The 18,662-nt window shown below is 51.5% G+C and overlaps 1 long non-coding RNA gene across 1 annotated transcript; it reads left to right on the top strand.

Moving 5' to 3' along the window:
* The first annotated feature begins 1,077 nt into the window (after window positions 1–1,077).
* LOC140848758 (uncharacterized) lies at window positions 1,078–6,108 on the top strand. The gene is made up of 5 exons (XR_012129874.1): window positions 1,078–1,386; window positions 1,472–2,348; window positions 2,455–2,556; window positions 3,913–4,166; window positions 5,853–6,108. It is a non-coding gene; the product is annotated as an uncharacterized lncRNA (long non-coding RNA).
* Window positions 6,109–18,662: the final 12,554 nt, after the last annotated feature.

Raw genomic sequence — 18,662 nt, forward strand, 5'->3', positions numbered from 1 at the left:
TGCATATGCTCCTCACATTAAGATGCTAATGAGGGATCTGTTGGATGCAGGCACTGGACCTGACCAGGGATGGTGGCCCGGGTGGGGTTGCTGACTGGTAAGGCATTTCTCATTTCTCACCCATGCTTAATCAATGAACTCTCCAAACGGGTTAACTGCCCTGGGCCTCCATGGGAGTTGAAACTCAGTCAGCCAGGGCTGGGTGGGGCTGGCTCACAGAGGCCTTCTCTGCAAACCAGAAAGCTGCTGAGCACAGGTCTTACCATGCAAACAGGGATGTCACTGCGAGACTCCAAGGCCTGGGGCTGGCCCCATCTGAGAGGCTGTGTCTTCCTCAGGGACCTAGATGGGCTGTGGCGAAGGCTGAGACCACACGTGCACGTTCTTGGGAGGCCCCCCTCTTGAAGGGAAGCACTGATTTTCATCTGTCCCATGGCTCGGGATGGAGTGGGGGAATGGAGGATGGAAGGGCTGGGTGGAGGACAAGAGAGGGTGGAAGGAAGGTGTTCACCTGGCCCCGAAAGGCAGAGGTGCTTCTTGGCTGGGGGATGGCGAGGGTGACACTTGGCGCCGCCCCCGGGGCCAGGTAGTTGGCATTATCCCCATGGGGATGGAAGGAAGGAACCTGGGTCTCCTTGGTCTCTCCCTCTTTTGACAGTTGCTGAAGGGAAAAGTCAGGGAGAGGCAAGAGAGGATGTAGAATAGCCAGGAGGTTAGCAGTGCCGACTTCTGGTGCCAGACAGCCTGGCTCAGGTCCCATCCTGTCTCTGCCACTCACATGGCCTTGGGCAGTAAGTGTCTTGAGCTCTCTGTGCCTCAGGTTTCCCATTTGTGAAACGGGGATAATAATACCAATAGCACCTGCCTCATTTATGAAGATGAAATGATTAGTTTTATTTGTCAATTATGCCTCAGTAAAGGTGAAAGAAATGTAAAAAAAAGATGAAATGAGTTAATGTATGTTCAGTGTTCAGCATGCTGGAAGCACTTTTTCACTATCTTAGAATCATTTCTATTAGTGGCTGATGTGGCTGACTGATTTCTAGATTCTGCTAGAGAAGGCACGAAGAGGAGGGGTGCAGAGCAGCAGGGCCCCGCCAGGCGGCGCTGGGAAGGGGCTGCGAGGCGGCCTCTTCCCTCCCTGCCCGCTTCCCCCAGAAACCACCTCCCTCGGCTTCTTGCAAATCCATGACAATTTTGTAAATTTGCTTAAGGATTAAATTAATAAGATGCTCTTCCTCGGCTCCCTCAGCTGTGTGGACCAGCGCTTCTGTGCTCTAAGTGTCTAGAGGAAGTAAAGCCACTTCTGAACTTGACTTCTTCAGGGGCAGCCCCAGGATTGAGCTTGGTCTGTTCTTCTGCAAAGCGCTGCTCTTCTCAGCACTGGTATGTACAGGTGTGACAGAGGACAGGGGGCTCTCGCGCTGTGTGAGGGTTTGTGAGTCCATCTCTGTCTGTCTTCTCCCCTCAGACAGGGTCCTTGACCTCAGAACTCCATCTCCCACATAGGACTGGGAGCCCCTACAGGTAGGGTCTGTGTCTCCTCCGCTGGGCTCTTCTCCTCGGATGGGAGCCTCCCATGCCTTCCAACAGGTAGGTTTAGGGCCCGCAACTCCTGCCCAGGCCCAGGTGCTTCTGGATGGGGGGGAATATCAGGGGGTGAAGGAAGGAGGGCTGCCAGGGCTCTTAGCCCACCCTGCTCTGGACATTCTTCACATGGCAACATCCTACCTAAATTCTGAAGGTGGGAATGGTACTGCGGGTTGAGAGTAGAGCTGTTCTATATATACTACCCTTCCTCCACTTCTGGGGCTGTTGGCTCCCAGAGGGAACACAGGGTGACATGGTTGAGGGGAATAGGGGATAGTAGGGGTCTCAGGGTGGACAGCAGCCTCCCCCGCAATTTCCAGATGGCCCCTGTGTGCCACTCCTACCCCCTGAGAATAGGGGGTGTGTTTGGGAAGCAAAGACTTGTAGTCTTGATGGTCCATGTCTCCTGCACTGCCGGGGCCTGGACATCAAGGTCCCCAGTGTTCCCCTCCCTTGCCCCAGCACTAGCACTCAGAGCCTGGCTGAGAGGCCTCCCAGGTGGCCGATGCTCTGTGAGCCTAGGTCTCGTCTGGACCGTTTCATGTCTGCTGCCTCTGTCTTCCCCTCTTGCCTCTTGCCACCAGAGGAACTTTCTCCAGAGTAATAGCTGAAGAAAACAGCTGCATCCATGCAGCCACTGTGCTCCAAGCCTTTGATGAAAGGTCAGAGGGTTAGCCCATTGCCATTCAGCACGCAGGCCTCACTGGGGGCCTCTTGATTTCCCTTTCCCCCAGCCAGCGGCTCTGCCAGAACAACAGGTGAGATGAGGCTGTCTTGAGGCTCTGTGGGGCCAGGGAAGTAAGTTGGGTCCAGAGGCCCCATTAATTACCAAGTCTCTCCTGCCCCAACTCTGGCTCTGTACAGCAGGGGCACCCCAGCTAGGGCACCCCAGCCACTCCCAGAGAATCTCAAGCTCCAAGAGACTGCGTGGGAAGCAGGCCTAACCTTTCTACAGAAATTCTCATGGTGAGTAGCCAGGGTGTGCTAATTACATGTTTCCAGGGATGGGGAGCTCACTACCTATCCATGCAGCCCATTTATTCTGGAGTAGGACAGTTCTGTCTGTTAGAAAGTTCTCTCTTATTTCAAACTGAAATCTATCTCCTATCTCCTGGTAACATCCACCCCCTGGCCTGGTTCTGATCTTGGAGACATCGGAATTAGGCATGTCTCTGTTCTGTGACTGGCCTTCACACATTTCGAGGCAGAACTATTTCCTCCTTCCTGGAGAGCATGCTCTTTTCTTCCTGTCCGGACACTCCACTGCCCCCCTGTTCTTCTCTGGACACTCCATTTTGGAGTCAGAGACCTTGGTACGTGCTCTGCCTCCCAGCAACTTCGTTCTTCAACATAGCATTTCGCATTTCTGAGGCTCAGCTTTCTTATCTATAAAAAGGGGACAGACTGGATAAGAATGGATATGAAGCGGCCAGCACGGTGCCTGGTGCTGAGCAGGTAGGTCTTCAAGGCTCAATGGCCCCTTCTCCCCCTTACATCGAAAGTGTCTCCCTCCTGGGGCCTCAGCCTCACGTAGACATAGCACCCAACCGGAGGGCCCACCTTACCCACGTGCTGCTTCTGTCCCAGCCAGGCTTCCCTCCACCTCTCTGCTCCCATCCAGGGGCAAAGGATCCAGCCCTGTGCTGTGGTCTAAAAACGGCCCTTGGTGTTAACAGTTCTCGCCAACATTAGACCACCAGCTGCTGCAGGTGGGCGTCCATTGTCTATGGCCGAGGCCTCTCGGGAGAATTCTACAAGGCTGGCTGGCTGCCTCCTCCGCTGCCACCTTCTCCTCTTGCCCTGAGGAGTTCCCAGCTGCCACCCTGGGCTTGACGGGCACAGGGGCACACTACTGTGGTACTGCTTCAAGACCTCCTGTCTCCAGAGGAGGTTTTAATTACCCCTGGTGACATGTCTGAATTACAGATCCCTACCGGTGTGTGGCATACACTGTTTATGTTCTGCCTTAAGTAATTGTATCTTTGGAGGATTATGCAGTCTTGTGGAAAAATACAAATTTGATGGTGGAAGTAGAGATGCTAAGACAGTCTCGCCTGCCTCCCAGCCTGCGTGTTCAGGGACTGCACGCCCCAGTCAGCACCAGCGGCTTGGGGACACACTGGCATTCCCACATGCTCCTCATCGTCTTCCATCTTCCACTCCACAGTGCGGGCCGGCATTCATCTGCTCGTTTCAGTGTTTGATTTGGCATGTGTCTTAGTGTGAGACTACCCTGCCCACAAGGAAGATTGTTTAATAGTCACAAATCCCTCCCATCCCTGCACCGACACCCCTTTACTGCAACTCCCATTGTTTCTCCAGCCCCTGAGTGGCCTGTGACTTGCCTGGACCTACAGAATGCAGTGGAAAGAGTGGCATTTGAGATCCGGAGCTCCGGCCTCAAGGGGCTTGCAGCTTTCCCCTTTGCCATGGGGACTCTCCTGAGGTAGTATGCTAGGAAGCCATTGTAGCTGCTGCAGGGTGAGAAGCTTCAAGGAGGAGAATGGAGTCTCTCCAGCCAAGAGCCAGCACGGAGTGCAGTCAGCTTTGACCTCCCAGCTCAGCAGACCCTCCAGGTGAGACTAGGCAAAACCTCAGACAAACCATGTACTGACCCACCCAGAATCAAGGGAAATAAGAAATTGTTGCTGTTTCAAGCCATTTTGGGGTAGTTTGTTAGTTATCAATAATAAGTGAAACAGAATCTGGGTGCAAGTAATGTATTGGGAGTCATCCCAGGAAGCATTGAGGGGTGGGGCATGAGATGGGGAGGGAAGGGCAGGCAGAGCGTGTTAATGTGGGGCTATCTCTGAGGGCAGCTGGGCTCGGCTCATGGGGACCCTCTGAGACACTGTGCTGGATGCCTCCGATCAGTCCCACGGACAGGGGAAGAAATTCGGAGACTTATCCTCATCAGTGGTGGGTTGTCTCTGGGCTGTTAATTTCCCGGCATGATTGGCCTGCCCTACACATGGGCTGGCACATCCAAGGGCCAAAGAAGCCCCAGCCCATGGCTTAGGAAGCAGCTGGTGCCTGTCCCTCTGCAGGTGACCACATACTGGGACGAGGCATCATGGTCTGGGTGCAGCAGGCATATACTCTGGCAGCCGGTGTGTGCGGGGCCCCCACCATATATCCAGCTTCTTCTAGGTTCTGGGGTCACACTGATGGACGGGACAAGTTAATCCGCCCTTGGTGGCTATAGTTGGGTGAGACAAACTAGAACAAAAATAGTCCATGCGTATGACACTGCCATCCCTCAGGGAGAGTTTTGGGAACAAGTGGTGGCATTTTTCATGGCCACAGTTACTATAGGGGATGCTACTGGCAGTTAGTGGGAAGGGCCAGGGTTGTTAAAAGCCCTTCAACAATGGAGTAGTCCAGCACAGTGAAGAATCAGCCCACACCCTGCATGACTTTCAAATACCCTGGTTGACATTCAAGTGAATGAAGAACCTATTTATAATTATTTGAGCCTGGAACCTAACTCTGTTTTATATATAAACATAAAGTATTTGTGTCACGGATTTAATATACACTGAATTTTCCTGGAATACAACTACCATGTAAATTGAAGAAAGATTGTACTCTGTTCTGTTGGAAATATTGCCAAGAGTTATTCATCATTTTTGGAAAATCACATTGCTGATTGCAAGGCTCTTTGTGGTATTTGAGTCTCAGATACAATCCCTGAGTGTCAGGCTGCTCGTGGGGCTGTGGCCCTCGTGGTGATCCAGTGTGTGGGTGCAGAGCTCTGACTTCTTCATTATGTCTTCTGGTGTCATCCAACTTGAGCATTTACATATCGAAATACATATTTTATTATAAATGATCTTCATTTTACTTTTATATTACAGTTAGGGCATTATGTTGATTTATTTTCAAATGATGTGTCTGGGTAGGTTATGCTATCCATGAATTTCATTTCAGGATTGTAAAGGAGCCATTACAAACTATTTGTTCTAAAAGCAGGGGGATGTGATAGGGCTGAGAACTAAACGGGCATTTCAAGCCAATAGTATTACCATGCAGGTGTGGACACGGAGCTTCGTGAATGTGAGGAAGGGTAGACTTAGTGTAGGAGTGTGCTGGGGAGGGGGAGGATCAGGGAAGACTTCACTGGGGAGGTAGCATGTCAGCAAGTCCCAAAGAATGAATCCACAGAGGCCCTGTAATCCCCAAAATGGTTCTGCAGAGTGGATAGGCAGGAACTCAGTGACCTTACTATTCATAAATAAATGAATATTTATTCTATTTCACAGATGAGCAAATCGCAGATTGAAGCTCAGAAAGGTTAAAGGACTCATCAAGACTGCATATCTCTTAAGTCCCTGAGTTCATCACATAGTCACTCAGCAAACATTTTGGGGCCATCTAACTACATACTGAGTACATATAGGTCCTGCCAGTCAACATGTTTACTGTGCATCTACAAGGTAATGATATTGTGGACATAAGATAATAAGACAGACCCTCCCATTGTGGAAGGAATAGAGAATAAACATGCAAACCAGGATTTCTCAGCCTTGGCACTACTGACATTTTTGTGGGGAGGCTGCCCTCTGCATTTTAGGATGATCATCAAGGAAAAGGGAGCGTTCCCTCCATCATCATCACATCGTCATGGTCGCCGTCATTGCTTCTGATCGCATCGCTCCTCCACATGCTGGGCACTGCTCGTTACACATACCGACTCATTCAATCCTCTCAACCTCCCAGTGAGGAAGGGGCAATGATTGCCTCCATTTTACAGATGGGGAAATGGAGACACCGAAACAGCAGCAAGAGCAAAGTTCTTGTGCTTGGCAAGCTTTAGGGGCCGAATGATGGTGGGCAAACCTGGGAGGGTGGCAGGACATGCGATGGGGGTGAGGAGTCAGATCAGGCGGTCTTGTGGGCCATGTGGAGTGGAGGCTGTGGTGGGCTGCACTCCTCCAGGGGCCGGAACTCCCAGAGGGCCTCTCTGGGAGCGCAGTCAGCCTGCTCCGTTTAGGGAAAGGCCTCGGGGGAGACAGCCCACGACCGACCACAATCAGTCAGGCAGGGTATGAGGCTTGACCTCCTTGCCTGGGGCAGCTCTAAAGGGCCAGCCCTGCTCCAGAGCTCCTGTGGGATTTGACTGAAGCCTCTGTTACAACTCTGTCCCAGTTCAGTGTTGCCCTCCCTTCCTCCCCTTGCTCCACAGGCGTGATCGTGAGAGTTCCTCAGTAGACTTCCTGCACGCTGCATCCCATCACAGAGTCTGTTGTAGGACACCATGATCGGGTATTGGGCTTTTATGCTGCTTGCAACAGGAAGCCGCTGGAGAGTTTAAGCAGGGGCACAGTGGGACCCGATTTACACTCTGGGAAGTTTATGAAGCAGCAGGAAGGCCAGAGTGGGACAGATGTAACAGTGCAGGTGAGAGGTTAGCACTGGGCTATAGCAGTGGAGGTGGTGATGAAACGTCAGTTTGGGGACGTGTTGAGGAGGTGGAGCTGACAGGACTCACTGTCTGTTGTGGCAGAAAGAAGAATCAAGGGCAACTCTTCGTGCATCTGAGCCCCTGGTGGGGAGTGCTGCTACTTCCTGAGTCACAGATGCTTATCGGGAGAAGAAGGAATGGGTTTGTAGGGGAAATCAAAGGTTCCTTTTTGGGCCAGTTGAGTCTGAGATGCCTCAGATGTTTAAGGGAAGATGTTGAACAGGCAGGTGGGTAAACAAGCCTGTGGGAAGGTCAGAGCTGCAGATACACACGTGAAGGCGGTGAGCTTCTGGATGACACAGAAGGCAGTGTGAGTTGCTGAGACTGCCCGAGGAGAGAGGGTTCATGCAAAGCTTACAGGGACTGGGGCACCCCAAGATTTAGGGCCCAGGGAGAGGGGAAGCCTGACAAAGAGAAAGAGAAGGAATGGCCCTGAAGGGAGAAGAAAACTAGGTGAGTGTGTTATCAAGAAAGTAAGAGAAGCGATAGCTTTCAAAAGGGGGGAAGTGGTCAACCATGAGGAGTCCTCCCGAGAGATAAAGCCAGGTGCGGACACACAAGTGGACTTCCATTAAGTGCAGGTTATTGGTGACCTCGGTAACAGCTGTGTCAGTGGGTAGGTGACGATAAACCCTGATTGGAGATAATGAAAGAATGGGGGGAAAGGAGTCTGGATAGTGAATATGTGCAACTCTTTGGAGGAGTTTTGCTGTGAAGGCAAGTGGGAAACATGGGGCGACTGCAGGTGGGTATGTGGGGGCTGGAGAGGCATTTTTAAGATGCGCTCTACCAAGGCTTGTTTGTGTGGTGATGGAATGTTCCAGCAGAGCAAGGAAGGATGGTTTCACAGGAGAGAAAGGGGACAATGATAGGTGCAAAGTCCTTGGGCTGGCAGGAGGTGACACAGAGGGCTCAGTTGGGGAAGCTGGTGGTAGATGGGGGCGGGGGCTCTCTGCATTTCTGTGGGGGGCAGGATGGGGCATGTGGGTTGAGATGCAGGTGAGGAAGAGAGAAGTGGAGACTTTCTATTTCTGAGTCAATTGTTTTCCTATGAAATATGAAACAGAATCATCAGATAAGAATAGAGGGATGAGAGACGTGTTAAGAGATTAGAGGAGAGAAGGTGGGAAGTGGTCGTCTCAGGCAGTGAGAAAGCGAAGTTTCTCGGGAACTGGGAGTGTCTGGCAGCTTTAAGAGCCCGTGAGCATGAAGCAGGCCCAGTCATATGACTGCCTGATTTTCCATAGCGGCTTTCAGCTGTTAGGGGCCAACACAAAGTAGGTGGATAGCTGGGTTAAATGAGAGTCGGGGTCTTGTCAGGTACTGTGACAAAGGCAGAGAAGGACGAAGCCGTTGGGAACTCTTGCAGTGGAATGGCTGGAGTGCTGACCCATGGCCTCCAGGCTGGAAAGGCTGTACATGTCAAGGATGATGGACTGTGACAAAGTGGAAGGCTATCTCACTGAGGTCAGTGCACTGCTGGCATTGGGGGCTGGAGGAGGTGAGGCTGAAGGAGAGGAGGTGAAGGTCAGAGTGCTCACAGTAGAGACAGGGGTGTTTGTTGATGGAGGAGATGGTGAGTGAGTGCACAGCTCATCAGGGAAGGAGCTCTGGGCCCGGCGGCCTCCAGAGCGGAGGCGGGTGGTAGATGTCTGACGTAGCACCTCCAAAGAAGCTCAAGGAAGAAGCCGCGGAAATTGCTGGGAAAGGAAACTTAGGAGCAAAGAGGCATATACAGTGTGAGAGAAAATAGATACCACTTGAGAGGGTTGGAGGAGAACATGTGTTCTCAGAGGAGGACCAGTTTTCTTCGAACAAGTAGGTGAAGGGAACCTTCAGAGAAGAGGGGGAGGGTTGACTGCATTTGCTAATGACCCATGGGAAGTTGAGAGGGATTTCTGGAGGAAGGGTCAGGCTCTGTGGGAAGGGGTGGGAGATGGGGTCTGTCTAGGGGATGTGCAGGACAATACTGGGATAAGCCCTGGGGCTAAGCTAGATGATTCGAGAGGCCTGGGCTCAGCTACTGACTGCATCAACAGGAAGATGACTGGTGGGGTGAGGAACGGCAGTGAGATCTGCGGTGGGATGTGTCCTGGGGCCCAGGTAGCTGGTCTGTCCTATAACATCCGGGGCCTCCCTGGTAGGCTGAGATAGGTGGTTTGTGGGAGGGGGTTCCTTGGAGAGCTGTGGCAGCTGGGAGCCACATTATCTTCTCGCTCTGGTGGAATCAGGGTTTTCTCTGAAGCACTGATGCTCCTGCAGCCCTTGTAAGGAAGGTGGCTTTTTCTTTCTTTTCCACCTTATGGCCTGGGGCTGGGGTCCATTTCCTTCCTGCCTGGGAGCTTCAGGCTTCCAGGGCCTCTCCCCACAAGAGAAGGGGCTGACCTCCAAAGCACTAACTGCTAAAAGCTGTTTTCCCATTACTAGTGGCCTGCAGGTCCACCACAGGCACTGAGAGAGGGAGTGGGGTCCTGCCTTTGAGGAAGGCCCCAGAGGCTAGGATGGACGTTTGTTCAGTGCAGGGGCGTGGATTTGACCTGAGCAAGCACACCAGTCTTCCTGGAGAGCCGAGGGTGTAGAGGCTAGAGAGGGGAGGAGAATTGCCTGGCAGAGCCTCGGCTCTTAGTGATGAGAATGGGAAGGAATAAGGGCCAGAAAGGTGAGCCTGGTGTCAGCCACACGGTTCTCTCACTCATCTGCATTCAGTGGGGAGTGAAGTGGGGGACCACATCTGTGTTCTAGAAGGCTGGCCTCAGAAGCGGTGTGGACGAGGGAGCAGGGATTGGTGAGGGACGCGAGGAGCACAGACCCGGAGAGGGTGCGGGTTCAGACTGAATCCCAAACTGGGAGTGAAGCTTTCAGCTCCCGGCCCAGCGGTCTTCCTGTGCTCCAGGCAGCTGGGGGCCAGGGAAGGAGCTCCTTCCCTGCTGAACACCTTTGACTTGCTTCTTGGTTCCCTACCTGCCTTCTCCTAAGGAAGGGCTGAGAGGCTGGGGATAGGGTGTTACTATTCTATTCAACACTCTTGGAATCCTGGGATTTGCTTTCTCTGGTTGTGGGACAGAAGGAAAATGGGGGGATTGTTTTGGAGCAGGCCTCTGGGACTTTGGGGTCCAGAGTCAGGCTTGCTGGGGAAATCTTCTGTGATGGCTCCAAAATACTCCCAATTTGTCTTAATCCCTAGGGCTGGCTGGAGCCAGTGTCACCCTCTGACATAGGGAGATACCTTTGGGTGCAGATGGCCTTTCTCAGATATGATGGCAGCAGGGTAGGATGCCCCAGGGTTATACCTCTCAGTTGGCCAGTTCCTCCCTGACCTTAAGCTCCCCCATTTCATGTCTGAGGGTGAAAGCCTGCTTCGTGGAGGGGGTATGGCTTGTGCCAGGTGACGCAGCTTCTCCCTGCTGGCTCCAGAATTGGGGGCTGCTCGACCCTCCAACCCCCCTTGCTGCTCTGCTGAGGGAGACCGGGTGAAAGCAGGGGATGCACAGCACCCAGGCCTGGGTGTAATCTCAGTTCTGCAGCTAACCCTGCTGATGCCGCCCTCATCTGGCCCGGGCAGGAATCACGTCGCCCGTGTCTATTACTTAAAACCTCCCTGCAGCTCCAGAAGGTGGGGCTTCATTTGTGCCCATTTCATGAACGAGGAAACTGAAGCTCAGAGAGGTGAACTGACTTTTTGGAGGCCACTTATGTAATAAGTGAAGGAGGTGCGTTTGAAAATAGGCCTCCTGACTCTCAATTAAGTGCTCTTTCTGCTTCACAGGGCCTTGGTCCCCCATCTGGTCAACGGAGGAGTCTGGATGGTTCATGTAGAAATTTCCTCCCTGGTCTATATTTTAGGGAATCTTGGGGGAGTGGGCATTTTTGGGAGCAGTGTTTGCTATGGAACAAGGGAGTCGGGGTGGGGCTGAAGGGTCAGGAGAAGTTGTCAGGCTGTGCCTCACATTCTCACATTCAACTCCTGATATTTTCCCACATGAGGTTATTTCTCCTGTCTCAGAGCTACCCTGACTGGCTCAAAAGAAACTGTTCATCCTACAACTTTCAACTTGGTCCTATTACCAGACCACACCATCTGCAGTATATTATGAATTAATTAAAAATAAACCTGTAATTATCTTGTTAATAGGGTAATTATATTACATTGTAATTTTTGTGTTAAAGCATTAAATTGTTAAATGTTAAGATGTAATATATACCATACTTTTTGTAAGCTGATTTTGGCAGCCTTCATTGTTTGCACACACTGGGAACCTCGCACTGTGGGTGGCCTCTGAGGGGTCCTGTGGTCACAGGCTCTTTCCCTGAGCCTGGCCAGAACATTGGGCCAGAGAAGGAGGCAGGCTCTGTATTGTTTCCCAGAGTTCTCTTCAATTATTTTTTCCTTGCAAAGAGGTGCCCTTCACTGGAAGTCCACAGGCTATCAAAGGACCTGCAAAATCAAAGCAGAAGAAATTGAAAAAGAGGACAGAAGCTCTGACTGCAGTTTCTCTAGTAGGCCTCAGGCGGGGGTCAGAGGGGGCGTGTGGTCAATCAGTGGAAGACATGGGCTTGCAGGGCAGGGGTGCACCTGGACAAAAACAGGCTGGAGATGGGAAGGAGATGGGTATGACAGTCACGTATTCAGGGTTCAGGACCAAGAACAGTCTTGGGAACTTCCTGGAGGAAGTGGTATGCCTGCATTAAACTGGTCCAGAATCTAGCATGGAGGTGTTAAAGCCTCCTTTATCCTCCTCTCCACAGCCTTGTGGCCCCCATCCCTTCTCATCTCCCTCTGAAGGGTGCCCTACCCCAGGAAGAATTGAGTTAGTGCTGCTTGTACCCTCCCCTAACTGCTGTCCCCCAAGAAGCAGATAAGCCTGTGGAGAAATAAGCTTCATTTGAAAGCCAGAACCCTAGGCTGGCAGAGCTGGAAGGGACCCTAGCCACCACCTTGCCTTAGTCCCCTTGCCCCCATTTTACAAATGAGGAAACTGAGGCTCAGAGGAGATTGCTGACTTTTTCATGTGGTATCTCCTCAACACTCCATTTTCTCAGTATCTTCAAGAAGTTAGTAGAGTCTGGGATGGGTGGGATGGAGGTCGGGAAGCTGGAGGCATTTGCAATTTCTTGGAGTTCTGGGCCTCCAGTAGCAAAGCTTGCGATAAGCTCGTGGAGAGCTGGCTGTTGTACCATGCCCCAACCCTAAAATCTGTTCCCTGTGTTCCACTGTGCTACAGGCCAGCTCTCTGGAAAATCAAAACAGTGCAGTAAGTCTGGAAGTGACCTTAGGGAGCATCTTCACTCCACTCTGCACATCCCCACTTCTCCTCCCCACTTTATTTTCAGAGGAGGGAACTAGGACCAGAGAGGGGCAATGACTTGCCCAAGACAGCAGGCCCCCAGGAAGTCTAGTCTGCACTCAGTGCCACTTCTGTCCATCTCCACCCTGTACTGTTCTAGCACCTCCTGCCCCAGTCTCTGCCTTTCTGTCCCATACACCTGCTTGGCCTCCCACCCACCTGTATCAATTCCTGTCCTGTCTTTTGAACAAAAAATGGCTCCCTAGCTGCCACTCAAGCCCCAGGGATAATGGTAACATTCACTGCACAGCACTTGATAGTTTGTGGGGTGCTCCCACAGCCATATTCTCAATTAGCTTTTTGTACTCACACTGTGTGGCAAATACTGTCACGGTCCCCATCTAATTAACTGGGGGACTTAGGGGCAGACTCCCTCAGAGTATGTTTGGAGGGGTAGGGCACGGACTCTGGAGCTCACCTGTCTGGGTTTGAGTCCTGTCTGTGTATGACTCTAGGCCAGTCATTTACCTTCCTGGAGACTTACCTGTGGAGTGGATAATAACTGTTTTTACTGGGATTAAATGAGTTGATTCATTTCTAGTGCATACAAAGGCCTGACATACAGAAAGTCTCAGTAATGTGAACCGTCATCATTGTGACTGTTTTAGGGACTTTTCTGCTTGCACTGCCATCTGGGCAGCATCTCTGTTCCTGGCAGGAGGACTGATTTGCATTGGTTCTCCCCTCCAAGTCCCATTTTGGACAAATGTGAGAGGGGCTGTGGGAGGTGGCCAGACACCTCTTTGTGCTTCATGTTGGACCAGCTTCTACCTTACGTGGGAACTGGGGAGAGTCACTTTCTCTGCATCTTGGTGTCTATCTGTGAAATGGGGAAAGACTGCAATGCTGTTGTGGAGATCAAATGAGAATGTGTATATAATGTTGCACAGTTATTATACAGTAATAGTATTTACAGTGTGACTATTGACTGGTGATGAACAGTTTGAAAGGAAAGGACTGATTCTAACAGGAAGACTTCCTGGAGGCAACAGTCCCAGTTCCCAGGCCTTACATGTGCTCAGATCCTATTGGCCTCATGGGCCCGCCCACATCAAGAAAGCACTGGGCCATTGGTGGTCCCTGGCTAGCCTGAGGTCCCAGCCCCGGGAGTGGCCCCGGATCCCTGCCCCAAACTGGCAGGGCTGGTGGGGAACCAATGTAGAGCATGGCTTTATCACAGCCGGGCTAACTGGGTTTTAAGCAGCATTTGCTTCCAAGTACTCATTTCTCAGGAGGAGGAGGATGAGGAATGCTGGTAGTTGGATGCAAGCCATTCTTTATGCTTGAATTTTTCCTGCCCTCCCGTCCCTCTTCCCTCCTCCCTCCCTCTCCCTCTCTCTCCCTCCCTCTCCCTCCCTCTTCTTCTATTTAATGCTCTGCCACTGAGGAAACCCTGGCTCCGCCCAAGGCTGTGTTCAGGCTTGGGAGTGAGTGCTGGGGAGGTGGGAAAAAGGCTCAGGAAGCCAGGCACTCCATGGGGAGCCCTTGAAGCTGCTGTGCCTCGCTCCCTGCCTCCTTCCCCTCATTCATTCATTTGTTCACTCATTCACAGATCATTCATTCACTTGTCCATGTATCTTCCCATCATCTCCTTGGCATTCATTGAACCCATCCTAGATGTCCAACTAAGTTCTAGCTGCTGAGATGGTACCAATGAATCAACAAGTGTACTTATAGTTCACAGAAAGCTGTCTGTTCCAGGCCCTGATGACCTGCCCATCAGCCCTTGGAGACAGGCAGCCCAGGTTCAAGCCCAGCCTGTTTCCCAAGTCTGAGCTCTTTCCACCACACATGCTCTTTCCTGATGATTCCACCTCCACAGTGTCGCTGGGTTCACTTGCCATCCCTTTCCTCACGCCCTCCTTTGGGCTGCTTCAGGCCTCACTGCCTTTCTTGTTAGCTTCCTAACTGGCTAGGGGTAGCCAGTTCCTTCCTCTCTTCTGTCCTAGGTGTAGCTGCCACGTTAACCTTCTGGCCAGGCTGTCTTGCTGTTCTGCTCAGAAGCCCCCAGTGCCTCCCCATTGTTCTCTGCATGAAGTCCAGACTTTAAATCCTGCATCCAGGGCCCTTGACTTGTTGCCTCTGGCTCACTCCTCCAGTCGGATCTTTGTCTTTTCGCATTCATGCACATTGCCCTTCAGAAAACTGGGTCCATTTCCCACTACCCCACCACACCGCCGGACTCCCACCATGAGATGTTTGCTTATGCAATTCCCCCTGCTTGTGGTGCCCACCATGTGATGGCCACACTGTGTCCGCAGGTACACGTATTACCTATATTAAAGTCACGCTTAAGTGCCACTTTCCCTGTGACCCTTTCCTGGGTCCTACCCATCCACTAACTGGAGTCACCCTCCCTCCTCTGGGTCTCAGAGAACTTCACCTGTGCCTCCATTAGGACCTTCATACTTTGCAGCATGGAAGGTATGGACTTGTTTTAGATTTCCTTGAGATAAGAAACATGGCTTGGCCTTCTCTGCATCCCTGTAGCCTTTGCACAAAGCCATGTGTGCAGCTGGTACCTCACTATCTCCTTGTGCTCTTAGTCTTCCACTGCCCAAAGGTGCTCCTTTCCCAGAAAGGCAGCCTCTGGGAGGCTGGAAAGGGTCCTGGCCTTGGAGGCAGTGCAGTGGGATGGCTAGTGGTACTGGCTCTGGGCAGACAGACCTAGGCTGACTCCACAGACTAGCTGATGACCTTGGGTAGTTTACTTAACTGCTCCAACCTCAGTTTCCCTATCTGGATAACGACAGATGTTGATGGCACGGACATCACTGGGTTATGATTATGGAATAATACATGTGAGCCCCTAATCGCAGCACCTGCAGATCTAGATAAATGTTAGTCATTGTTATCAGTTCTAGTTCCGCTCTTACCAGCTGTGTGGTCTTCAGATATAAATTCGTTTTCTCAAGATTCAACTTTCTCATCTGTAAAATGAGAATAAAAATCCCTCCTGGCTTGGCTTGGGGTGTTATTAAGATTAAATGAGATAATAGGTGTTTTGTGAGTCAGTCCCTGTGAATGGCAGGATCCCAGTTTCATTGTTAAATAAACAAATGGGGAATTTCATTTATTCACATAACCCAGTCATAGTAAGGCCAGGACCAATGAATATGGGCACCCTCTTTTCATCTCTCATCTCTGTCTTCTTGTGCACAAGACTTCATCTTTGCCAGTGAGAAAGGCTGAAGCTGTGTCCATAGACAGTTCTAATCATCCTCTGGCCTCATGACCAATCTCAGGGGGTAAAATCCTGGGGAAGGCTCTGATTGGATCAACCTGGTCACATGACTATTTGTATCAGGCAACAGAAGGAACACAGTGCAGTGGAGAGATACAGTTCCCTAAGAAAAGAAGTTATTACTAGATGAAAGGGGCAGAGAATTGGGCAGACAAGTGGAATACATGTCTCCTCCAGATGCAAAATAATTTCATTCATTCATCCAAGATGAATCAAACACTATCATTGCCCAGAGTAGCCCCTAGTCTAGTGAGGGAGTTCTGTAAATTAAAATATGATTTACTGATATGAGGTGATATTACTTCTATTATTAATATATGATTTAGAATGTTTGTGAGAATCTCTGGGAGTTAGGAAGATGGGAAAGAAAGAATTGGAGATCAAGGTAGGAACTTACGGAGGCCCAGAAAGAGAGAGATCACTTAATAGTTTGTAACAGGCTCTTTTGTACATATTTTCTCATGTCATCTTCACAGTAACTTTTCAAAGTAGGAAATATAATCTGTGTTTTAGAGGCGAGGGAAGGGAAGCATGGGGAGGAAAAATTACTACCAGAGGTCACACTGCTAGCAAGTAGCAAGGCTGGGATTTGAACCCAGGTCTGCCCCAGCTGGACTGCATGCTTTTTACTCAGTCCCATGGAGTGGCAGGGGATGGTGGAAACAAGTCTTCGACCCCTCCTTGGAATGAAGCGGAATGTGCTTAGAAAGAGGTTGGAATGGCAGTTGGGAGAATCAAGTGTGGAATGAATAAGCAGCCAATAGAGAAAATAATTCAGGGGGCAGAACTGAAAGGAAAAGACTCCAGCAGGGCTATGTGTGTGGGGATCCTACTCCGGACTCACCCTCTCCCTCTCATACTTCACCGTTTTTCCTCTTCAACCCAATGCCAAGTGGCAGATTTATTAGTTTTAATTAACAGCCCAAATGCTGGGAAACCGTCCAGATTCCAGCTCTCAGCATCACTGGGTTTCCACGGGAAGGGGAGCGAGGGGGTGATGCCAGGAATAGCAATGAGTGGGGGTGGGGCAGCAGGAGAGGTGACCCTCCCTGCCTAAGCCTAGCCTGAGACTCCCCCACCCCTCCTCCTTGGGCCCCAACCTGACCCGGCCTTGCTGTAGCTGTAGCTGGGCTAGCTTTATGGGAAGGGGGAAGCCCAGTGCACTGTGGGTCATGGGGTTTGGGAGCACTTGGCTCTGGTCTCAGCTCCCCGGCTGTGTGACCTTGTCCAAGCCACTTGACTTCTCTGGGGTGATGGTGAAATTCATCTCTAAAATGAAGATGATTCCAAGCCTTCTAAGTGTCCTGGCAGCTCTAAGTTCCTTCCAGATCTTATTTATAACTTCCCTCTTTCCCAATTTCTCCTCCTCCAGGGAAATGCCTTAGAGTCCACTGTTGGACTCTGCTCATCTCTTAGAGTGGTCTTCCAGGTTGGAATCTCCACCCCAACCCAGATCCAAAGCCTCCTCTTGAGGTTATGAGCATTCCTGCTTTTAAAGTCTGTCAGCCCTGGGCTTGAGCTTGGTTCCATCGGCCCTTAATGGCTGGAGGTCTCTGGCAAGTCTGTGCCTCTGTTTCCTCATTGCATATTGGGATGGCAATGCCTACTTCCATGGTGTATGTGTTGCGGGGGAGGGGTGGGGGGGCAGGCTAGAGGAGGTGGAGATTCAGTGAGGTAATACCAGTGCAGTGCTGGGTACATTGATCAACACTGGACCCACATTAAACATGGGACCCACCAACGACCACACAGGCTGGGAGCCACCCATGGGCCCTTTCCCTTCGGAGGCCACTCAGAGTAGTGCACAGAGGGAGGGGCTGCTGTAACTAGTGGTGGCCAGCAACCATGGGTATAGGAAATTCCAGTCCTTGGCAGAGGCCAGCTTGTAAGGAGCTCTTTCGATTCCAATTCTACACATCCCCCATGGTGCAAGCCCTTCATCTTCAGCTTGGAACTCTCATGCTGTGCTGAGATCATGCAAAATTATTCAACTAAAATCATCCAGCAGGAAAGGCAACAGAGCAATCACAGTTTACTGCTGAGAAGCCATGGCCTTAACCTTGGCTGGGCAGCAGGGGCCCAGCAGGGCTGGGAGGTTGGATTGTTTCAGCCTTTTCCAGAGGTGGGAATCAGGCCCCACCGGGCTCCTCTCCTTCAGCAGGTGCTCCGCAGTGAGCCCCAGGACATAGGTCCAGGCAGTCTGGACCCGCCTCAGTGCCAGCCCCCCACTCTGCCAGTTGGAGCTGCTGGTGTGGGCAAAGGGGTTCAGAGCTCCCAGCCATTGTTCCTGGGCTCAAGAAGCATCCTGCCCCCTGGGGTCTGGAGGCCAATAGGGAAAGCGGACAAAGGAGGAAATGAGGGTTCAGAGTAGGAAAGCAGGAGAGGGGAAAAGAGGAGGGGTGCAGGAGGAGTTCCACATCCAGGAATACTGTCTGTGAAAGCCTACTTAGTCTTCTCTGGGCAATGTGACTTGCTCGTAGGATTCTCCAGATGTGTGTGTGTCTCTCCATCCCCACCTGGAATGCAGTGGAGAGCCAGAGGATCCTTGGCTGTGAATGTACTCATCCTTCCATCCCTCCCTTCTCCCAGCTGACCACCCATCCACCAATCTGTCAACCCATCCATCTACCCATCTACCCATCCACCCATCCACCCATCTACCCATCTACCCATCCACCCACCCATCCATCCATCCATCCATCCATCCACCCACCCATCCCTCCACCCATCCCTCCACCCATCCATCCATCCCTCCACCCATCCATCCACCCATCCACCCATCCATCCACCCATCCATCCCCCCCTCCCCCCCCCCATCCATCCACCCATCCACCCACCCATCCATCCATCCCTCCACCCACCCATCCATCCATCCCTCCATCCATCCATCCATCCATCCATCCATCCATCCATCCATCCACCCATCCATCCACCCACCCATCCACCCATCCACCCATCCATCCACCCATCCATCCTCCCATCTATCCACCCACCCATCCACCATTTATAGAGCTCACAC

Source organism: Manis javanica, chromosome 4 (genome assembly GCF_040802235.1).
Source record: "Manis javanica isolate MJ-LG chromosome 4, MJ_LKY, whole genome shotgun sequence".
Taxonomy (NCBI): domain Eukaryota; kingdom Metazoa; phylum Chordata; class Mammalia; order Pholidota; family Manidae; genus Manis; species Manis javanica.